Source organism: Macrobrachium nipponense, chromosome 11 (genome assembly GCF_015104395.2).
Source record: "Macrobrachium nipponense isolate FS-2020 chromosome 11, ASM1510439v2, whole genome shotgun sequence".
Classification (NCBI taxonomy): Eukaryota; Metazoa; Arthropoda; class Malacostraca; order Decapoda; family Palaemonidae; genus Macrobrachium; species Macrobrachium nipponense.
In genome coordinates, this window is record NC_061087.1 from 34387395 (window position 1) to 34397394 (window position 10000).

Consider the following 10000-nt stretch of genomic DNA (forward strand, 5'->3'; position numbering starts at 1 on the left):
AATGACTCATTGCTAGTAAAATGTTTCATTTCTAAAAATCCTCGTACTGGACGTGGATATATTCACTCTAAAAGTTTGTAATGGCGTTACATCTGTGATACTGTTTCTTTATGGACAAATACAAGGCATTTACAAGTACACTATACATTGCTTGGTCTATATGGAACTATAACATTTTTCTGCATTTTGAGTAAAAAGTTGAAACTGAAAACTTGTGGGAACAGAGGTTTAGGAGCAGGAATATTGCTCCTGATTATCAAAAGTTGGCTGTCGACCAGGTCCTGACCGTCCTTTGTTGTCGACAATAGCATTGCATGGCAGCTCCAATAACTGTCATGGTTGCACGTCACAGTCGAGTCTAAAACTATCCTTGATATTCCCCTGAATCCGAGAATAAACTCTGGACTCGGATATCAAGACATAACCGTTCAACATTTCACACCCGCCATCCCCCACGTTTTATCTTCTTATTGATAATAATAGTAATGATAATAATAATAATAATAATAATCATAAATTTCGTGTCTAATTTTTTTTGTTACTGAATTCTTTAAAGGTTAAGTTGATATGACATAGTATTAGTTCCATATACTTCCTCATTAGGAGGTGCTGACATGTTATGTTTACTATATGTGACACATTTCCTTCAAAAAGCTGATAAGAAGAATAACTGGAAAAATAATAATAATAAAAGAAAATTAGTTTAAGAAAAATTGATCTATTGTCAATCAACCTTACCAGAGTCTTGTTCAATTTATGAATATCTATTTGAACGAATTTTCATTCAATGCACGGACGGTGGTAATGGATGACCCTCTAACGCATTTGGCCAAAGTCCCCTATGATAAAGGAGAATTTCCCTGGAAACTGCATTTACTGTGTTATGCAAATGCTATGTATTTAAACAACAAGGTTCGGATGGCCGACGAGACTGTAAATGGTCTACGTTTCATACAGTGTTTCAGAAATCATTACCTATTCCTCTTATCGCGAATTCAGTTTGCATTACATTAATATAACTTGGTCTTCAATAGTTGATAGTTGTTGCATATTGTCACATGTTCCAGTTTGCTCGTTCAAAAAACCCTTTGTGACTATTGGGAAATCTATATATATATATATATTATATATATATATATATATATATATATATATATATATATATATATATGTGTGTGTGTGTGTGTGTGTGTGTGTGTGTGTGTGGTGTGTGTGTGTGCGTGCGTGTGTGTGTGTGTGTATACACATATGTATAGTACTAAAACTCTGTCTTGTTTGCGTGTTTGAATCTTGGAGGAATAATGGGTTTGAAGGCACACTGTATATCCTAGAATCTTATTGGGCTTCCATCACCCTCCACTTCCCTCTCCCCTCCCCTCCTCTCCCCCTCCTCTCATTGAACTTGTGGTAGTAGGGAGAAATACCTTTTTAGTAGGCTTGTTTTTAAGCGGAATTTTATTTGCTTATTAGCAACTTCATGCTTTCTCGCCATTCTAATTACCCTGATACCTAGGGTGAGGTCAGATTTAAATACGAATATATAATGATTCTGAAACCCATCTGAGTATTCCTTCATGTGCCCACGAGAGAGGTACAAGGAGTTACAAGGAGTTGCAAGGATTAGGGTGTCTCAAAGATTTGTTAGTCCATCCGAGGAGACATTGTGTGCTCACTTATCTCTAGGAGCAGGTTTTACTGTTCATTCACTGTGTCCTAATGATTTTGTCTAGCTTCCTTTTAAACTCTTCCACACTGTTGCTGTTTACAACTTCCGGTGGCAGTTTATTCCATGCGACACACATCTTGTATGCAAAGAAGTTTCCACAATGGAATTTGTTATATCTCTTCAGTTCTAGTTTCCATCCACTATTTCTTGTCTGGTTTTCGTTTAACGTAAATAGGTTACTGTCTACTTTTGTTATGCCTTTCAGTATTTTAAATGTTTCTATTAGTTGTCCTCGCAATCGTCGTGTTTCTAAGCCATACATGTTCAGGCTCTTTAGTAGTCTTCGGTACCCTATTTGCCTGATGGATGGAATTAACTTTGCGGCTATTGTTTGTACCCCTTCTATTCTATTTTCTTAGTGTTGGTGACCAAAACTGTACTGCATATTCAAGATGAGGTCTAACTATTGATGTGTAGAGCTGCAGCACCGTTTCCTTGTTTCTGTATTTAAATTGCCTCTTTATGTATCGCACTAGTTTCTGTCCCTTCTTTTCAGCTGTTATGCACTGTTTTGTGGATTTTAAGTCCTTGGTAATGATGACTCCAAGGTCCTCCTTTTGTTCTACACTATTCATGTCATTTCCAAGCAGCATGTAGCTGGCATGAGGGTTGTTTGTTCCTATTTGTAACACTTTACACTTATCCAAATTAAAAGGCATTTGCCAATTGTTTTAACCACTCTCCTATTTGCATTAGGTCATTTCTAAAACATTCCACTGCAACTGGGTCTGTTGCATTTACACCTGCTTTGGTGTCAACTGCAAATTAGGCTATCAAGCTAGTTAAGCCTACATCAACGACATTAATGTAAATAAAAAAACAAGAGACAGCCAAGGACAGAACCCTGAGGAACTCGTTACATCTGCCCAGTCTGATTCTTCACCAATTATTACGACTCTCTGTTTTCTATAAGTTAGCCAGTCTTCGATCCAGTCTGCTATTTCTCCTACATTTACTAAAGCTTTAACTTTCGTCATTAGTTTCTTGTGTGGAACTTTGTCAAAGGCCCTTTGGAAATCTAGAGAGAGAGAGAGAGAGAGAGAGAGAGAGAGAGAGAGAGAGAGAGAGAGAGAGAGAGAGATTTCATTTATAATTTAAGTAATTCAAGCCAGGAGACACATTAGACATGAAATATCTCATATGTTATCACTTTATAGATAGTATCATATCATCAGGTATCTTAAACGATATTAAATTCAACATAAGCTTAAAAACTATTTTAAACTATAAAATCTTATTAAAAAAACTTAAATGAACATTTTAGTAAAATGTCATCACTTGATACCAAATGGCAACACCGCCTCTAGCTTTAAAAAGGGGAGAGCCATTTAAACTCCGTTGAATCAAATAGCTCTGTTCAGTATGAATGAATACCTTTAAATTCTTCCCGCCGACCGGAAGGTTTAAACACCCTCTCCCGTCCATTCATTTAGGCGAGTCAGCGGACACCTGGGCCTTCTGAACTGCATCAGACTTTTAAATCGCGCCTGGGAATCACTGTAACGCGGCTCTTCAGTTTAAATGCCGTCTTTCTGTGTTTGAGGCGCGAAGAAAAATGGCGATTTTAGGCAGATGTGATTCCGTTATTGATTTTTTTTTTAATAATTAAAGAAGAAATGTATATTCTTTCGCCTCTATGTTATTATTTTTAATAATAACTTATTATTTATTGCGAAAATTTATTTATAATTTCATTAAAAATACACAGGATATTAGACGCTGCAACCAATTGTTTTGCAACCGCGGTGAGTGAGAATACTGTACTGCTCACTGTTCATCGGTAGACTGTAAGTTCATTTGGGAAAATTAATAATTTTTTCCCATTTTTAACATTCAAATTTTTATGAGTATTTACAAAACGCATGTATAACATTATTTCGCATCCTGTACCTTACTTAACATAGAGTCGGGCCGAGTAACATGAAATTATTCCTACATCTCCTTTGAATTCGTTTGTCGTGCAAAGTAAGTGTACTATCATTAAAAAAGCTTTTATTTCTCGTAATTAACAATCCTGTCTGGAATTCATTGCTTTAAATAAACTTGTTAATCAAAACAACACCACGTGTTACTTTCTTTCTCAGGTAAATGATAGATTGTCACTAAGAGCTCTCCCGGGCAGCGCTAGGTTGGTCAGCCAGTATATATATATATATATATATATATATATATATTATATATATATATATATATATATATATATATATATATATTATATATATAAATATATATAAATATATAAATATGTATATATATATATATATATAATATATATATATATACATATAGTATATATATATTATATTATATATATATATAGTATATATATATATAATTATATAATAATAAGTATTATACTATATTCTATTACAATCTATGGGCAATTTCTTCATAAATAGCAGAAAAAACTCAAAAGCTTTAGAAAACTTCTTACATAAAGTGTCAAAATTGTTTTTTCCTAAAAAACCGCGTCACGGTCTTGGCCATATATAACCCGCAAAACAATGACTTCTAAAGCTTTAGGACTCTTTTAAAAAATAGTATACCCTAACTTTTCCTCTGTCAGAGAATGAAACGTCTGTTGAAATAATTTTGTACAAAATTTGTGAACATTAAACGAAATTCGTCGGGCAAGTTAATGGAAAATTCTTAAACTTTAAATACAAGTAAGGAGAGTGTAAAATTCCTAAACAACATTTGACAAATCAGGGCAAAGAACTCCTATAGAGGTCGAAAATAATATGCTAATATACACGCGTCCTGTGACCATGAAAAAAAAATCATATATATATATAAAAAATAAAAGTAATATGAAGAGTTCCGTTGTAAGTAATCAATCAGCAATTGTATTTTTTTAAAATTAACAAGCCACTGAAAATATCTCAGACAACAGGTCCAATCTCTAGAATCTAAACTGCCTTTCTAAAGTGCTATGCAATTAAATTTATGGGTTTTTAGGAACTTTTAGAAAATTAAAGAAATAAATAAGCAAACTATATTGATGTTTGTTTCAAAAAGTATTTTATGAGAACGGTTTTAAGTGAAAATATTTTTTGAAGTTTCATGCCAATGGTGCAGCTTATTGGAAACTGAAAAGCCAAGAGAGAAAAAACTTATCAAATTTTCATATCTTCCGAACTGGAAATGAATGAAAGTGCCAAAATATGGAGCACGAAACTCGATCCTAGAATATGTTTGCGCAATTATTAGCGCTAACAATTAAGCTGAATGGAATACATTCAGGCGACTAAGATCTTTTAACACTGTTTCGATATGTAATGCAGCAGGTAAAGATACTTCAGATATTCTGATAAAAAGAACAAGGAAAGCATTTCAGGCTTAGAGAAATGAAAAGGTTAAGAAAACTTGGGTGGCATCTTAAAGAACTTTCTTTTCTTAGCTTGTAGTTTCAAATTTCAAATTGTTGAGACCACGATTTATTCGAATATTGTTTCGTTATTTTTGTGGTGTAAAATGTTTGGTTCGGAAAGCTAGAATCTTCTTTTAAAAATTCATGAAAGACATTTGAAATAGTTACTGATTCTGGTAAAACAGAATTTTTGCGAAGTCTTTATCATTAATTAAAGATTATTGTTTTTTTTTTTTTTTTTGCAGAAATTCCATTTCTCTTTGAGAGCCAGAATAATGATAATGAAATGATACTTTTATGACGCATTTACTCCTGCTTACTAAATGTAGGGCAGGTGCAAATTAACGGTTACCTTTTTATAATTACGTAAATAAATCAGCTCCTCTTCTTTTTCGCTTAGTAAATCAATTTCAGCCCTTCAAATTCTTTCACTTGAGTACTAAAGTATACATGACAGATTACGAATAATGGTTCCCTTACTACTGGGTTGTCCAGGCCTGTATTTTGGTATTTAGAATATTTTCCGTGTTGATCAAATCATTTATCAATGTAATCATATTCTCCCAACAGTTTTTCTCTTTTGAAATTTTTACCAGATTCCGGAAAATTTCTTGAGACATCCCAGACAAACCAAATTCTTCCGGAATAAAGAACAACAACCAAGGGGGTGCGGGAGGGGGGGGGGGGCGTTTTTTACTTGCTTTATTCGAAGCCATGTCTCCTATTTGCAATGACATTATTGCCTTTTTTGAAGAAGGCATTTTGGATTCCAGCTCCTCCTCGCGTCCCTCTTATACCTAAAAGTTTCTTTTGTTGGTTGTCAATCAACATTCCCTTTTCACTCTTTTCTTTGAGAGACAAGACGTCAAAAGATTTGGAAGACGTAGGAGCAGAGAGGGGATTCAATATTTGTATAAAAAAAAATTAAATTTGCTAAGGTTTTAGTACAGGCTAAAGTGGTAGAAATTTTAAATAATGTGCTTAAAACAGAAATCACAGAGAAAGTGAAAAACGAAAATCTGAAAAAAGTACCTCCCTTCCAATTATGAGTACACTAACATTATCTCAACGATCTCTTTGTCCTTTTCCACTGCCATTCTCTCGCTTTCAATTTGTACTTTCCCCTCCGCTGTTTTTTCCCTGCAAAGCGTTTCATATACCAAGAACTGAAAACTTTTCCTTCCTGAAAAAGGGGTAAATTTACTTGCACAACGAGGAGGCGAAATGGCCATTGTAAGGGATCTAAAAACTTTCGTCGTTTTCTTTTAGCATTATTTATGGGTTGTGCGTTTCGGTTCCATTACAGAAATGTACAAAAAGCAAAGATTATTGGGTATTTGCTGCTGCAGAAAACATATGTTTGTGGTGGGTGGGTGGGCCTGGTGGGTGGCAGTGAGGCGGGGAAGTAAGATGGGGAGAACGACCTCTTCATATCAAAGATTAAAAGAATTTTTCTTGAGGCTTTTTACGTCTTTCAGTAGCTCTGTATGTTGGGCGAGTACGGTTTAGTTATACATAATTACTATATTTTATGATAATTATTTCAAAGATTATGATATAGGAGATATTCCAAAATCTTAGAAAGCTGATGATTTACCTCGATACCTTCCATTTATAAAATGTTTATGGAATAATTTAAAGGAATGCAAACAAAAAAAGTCATCCTAATACATTACTATAGGATAAAAAATAGTGTGACGCCGGGCACTCTGCATATGAGCACTGCACAGATTTTATTGACAGTAGTTCATCATCTAGAGGTAAAAGACACTTTCTTCCACTAAACTCGCTCTCTCTCTCTCGATCTCTTCCAAACAAAAGACAAAATCTAAAAAGCCATTTCATGTTTTTTCATAATCATTTAATTTAATATATATAAATAAATATCAATATCAATATATATATAATATATATATATATATATATATATATATATATATATATATATATATACAACCACACACACAACACACACACATATATATATATATATATATATAAATAGATACTTTACTACGACACACACACACACACATATATCTATATATATATATATATATATATATATATATATATATATATATATATATATATATCTATATATATATATATATATATATATATATATATATATATATATATATATATATGTATGTATGTATTATACATATATATATATATAATATATGAATAACTTGATCACGAAGTATATAAAACATGATGCTATGTATAACTAAAGGTTTTTGCCACGAAGGAAAAAATGAAAAGCGAGATAGCCAAGGTCTAGTGCGACCCTTTACTCAGGCACAACTGATCTTACAGAGGAAAAAACATAGTCAAAGTAGGCTTAATATCCAAACTGATATTACAAGATTAGCAATAAGGTCGATTTCACTCTACAGAAACAAGGAAACGCCTGAGGCAGGATAAGTGATTTTTAGGCAGCCACACCTTGGAGGAGCACACACTTGTCAACAGATAACTCATCCAGAAAACAATACATTTCGAGAAAACAAGGAGACATATACAACTTATTACCATGAAATTTACAAAAAATGTTCCCTCCCCCAAAAAAGAATTAGTGAAAAGACGAAAAAAAGGAAGTAAATATATCGAGCAAGAGAGAGAGAGAGAGAGAGAGAGAGAGAGAGAGAGAGAGAGATAACTACTATACATGTGGGACTAATTAATTAGTAGTTCATTTATTTTAAGGTCCTTCATAAACATTTTACAAATATACGGGTCCAAATGGTACAATCCCAGACTAAGATTTAGGTTGTTTTTATTAGTGATTTGTGTGATTGCTGATTCCAGTAAATTTCTTGAAACATAATCATGAGATCTAGCAATTGCAGAGGTATCGCCCCAATTAATACAATGAGATTTTTCACTCAGATGGATAAACAGTGCATTTGAAGTCTGGGCTGTTCTAACTGAATACATATGCTGCTTAATACGTACACATAAATTCTTACTTGACTGTCCAACGTAAAAAGATGGGCAATCCTTACAAGGAATTTTGTAAATGATGTTGTTATTTGTTACGAGACTATTCTTGATTAGCATATCTTTAATGGTATTGTTATAGGAGAACACTACATTAACATTAAACGATTTAAATATTGATTTTATAGTTTCAAATCCATGAAAGTAAGGCAAGCTAAGTACATTTTTAGGCATTTCTTTTTCATTACTAGCAACACTATAAAACTTTTTTTGTGAGCTTTTTGATAACATAAATCAATTATATGAGGTGGGTAGCAGAGATCGTTTCCTATCTTTTTTATGTATTCTATTTCTTGGTCAAGATATTGTGGACTCGTGATACGCAAAGCGCGTAGGAACATAGAAGAAGAAATTGAAATTTTAATATTAAGATGGTGGCCAGAATAAAAATGTACATATGTTAAATTATTTGTGGGTTTTCTATAAATACTGAATTTACATTGGAAAGATTCTCTATGTATTAATACATCTAGGAAAGGGATGACATTGTTATTTTCAATTTCAACAGTGAATCTTATGGATGGCACTAAATTATTCAATTTAGACAATAAATCATTTACATCGATACCAACAGGTAAGACTACTAAGATGTCATCTACGTATCTGTACCATTTTAAGGGGACAAGTGCGGTATTCGGGAGGTGTTGTCTTTCAAAAAATTCCATATATAAGTTTGAAAGGAGAGGTGATAAAGGGTTACCCATGGCCATACCAAATATTTGTTGATAATATTCTCCATTAAAACTAAATTTGCAATCACAAATACATAACTTAATCAATGAAATTATGTGACTAACGGACATAAGCAATTCATGCAATAAAAGTTCATTACTTAAATATTCTAGCACAGAGTCAATGGGGACTTTTGCAAACAAAGAACATACATCAAAACTGACAAAGATATCACTAGGGTTTAATACAATGTTATTAAATTTTTCCACAAGATCAACAGAATTCCGGATGTGTGAATTAGATACAGTTCCAAGCAGCGGGGATAACAATTTAGTAAGATATTTAGATAGTTTATAAGCAATTGATCCTACAGTACTAGTAATTGGGCGCCTACTAACTATTTCAAGGCCCATGACACCCTCCTTTTTTGATATAACTAATGAACTAGGCTTCTGATTAATGTGAAACCGAAACCACCAGAGTTTGAGACACCGACCTAATTAAGAAAAATGGATTCAAGCATCTACTCCGTATCATTGTCTTACTTTATATCGAGAAATGTCATCTCAATTTTGTGGGCATGGTAAGAACGGAAATTAAGACCTGGCAACTAGGCGCAGAATGACGTGTGTCGATCATGACGTGTGGCCCCGTGACGTTTACACCTGCCACGCCCCCGTTTCTGTATGCTTATGAAATAATATATAAGTTGTAGTGAATTATACTGTTCTTTAATGGAATCTAAAATACTGATTGGTTATTATGTTTGAATAAACTCATTTTTAGCTTCACTTGTGTTTATTATTTAATTAATATGTAATTCTTACGAAAAAGAAGACAGAAAATAAAAATCTCGGATGGCAGTCAGAGACTCAGAGAGCTAATCGTGCTAGGGAAGGTACACGTCTGTTAGATACAGGCATTGACAAGGGCTCCTGCTGACACCTTGCTTACTGCCTACTATTGATATTTTATATCATGTCAAGAATGCTTCACCATTGTCCACAAGGTTGTCGTAATACTTTTGTGTTGCGACTCTTAACATACTACAAGAGGGAAGAAGACAATAATAAACTGAAGATTGGATTGAATACGTTGGTATCATGTCATGTTTAATGGCGTACCATCACGGACATGTATAGTTGAATATTATGCATTATCAGATTCTCTCTCTCTCTCTCTCTCTCTCTCTCTCTCTCGTCTCTCTCCCCCCCCCTCCTATCCTC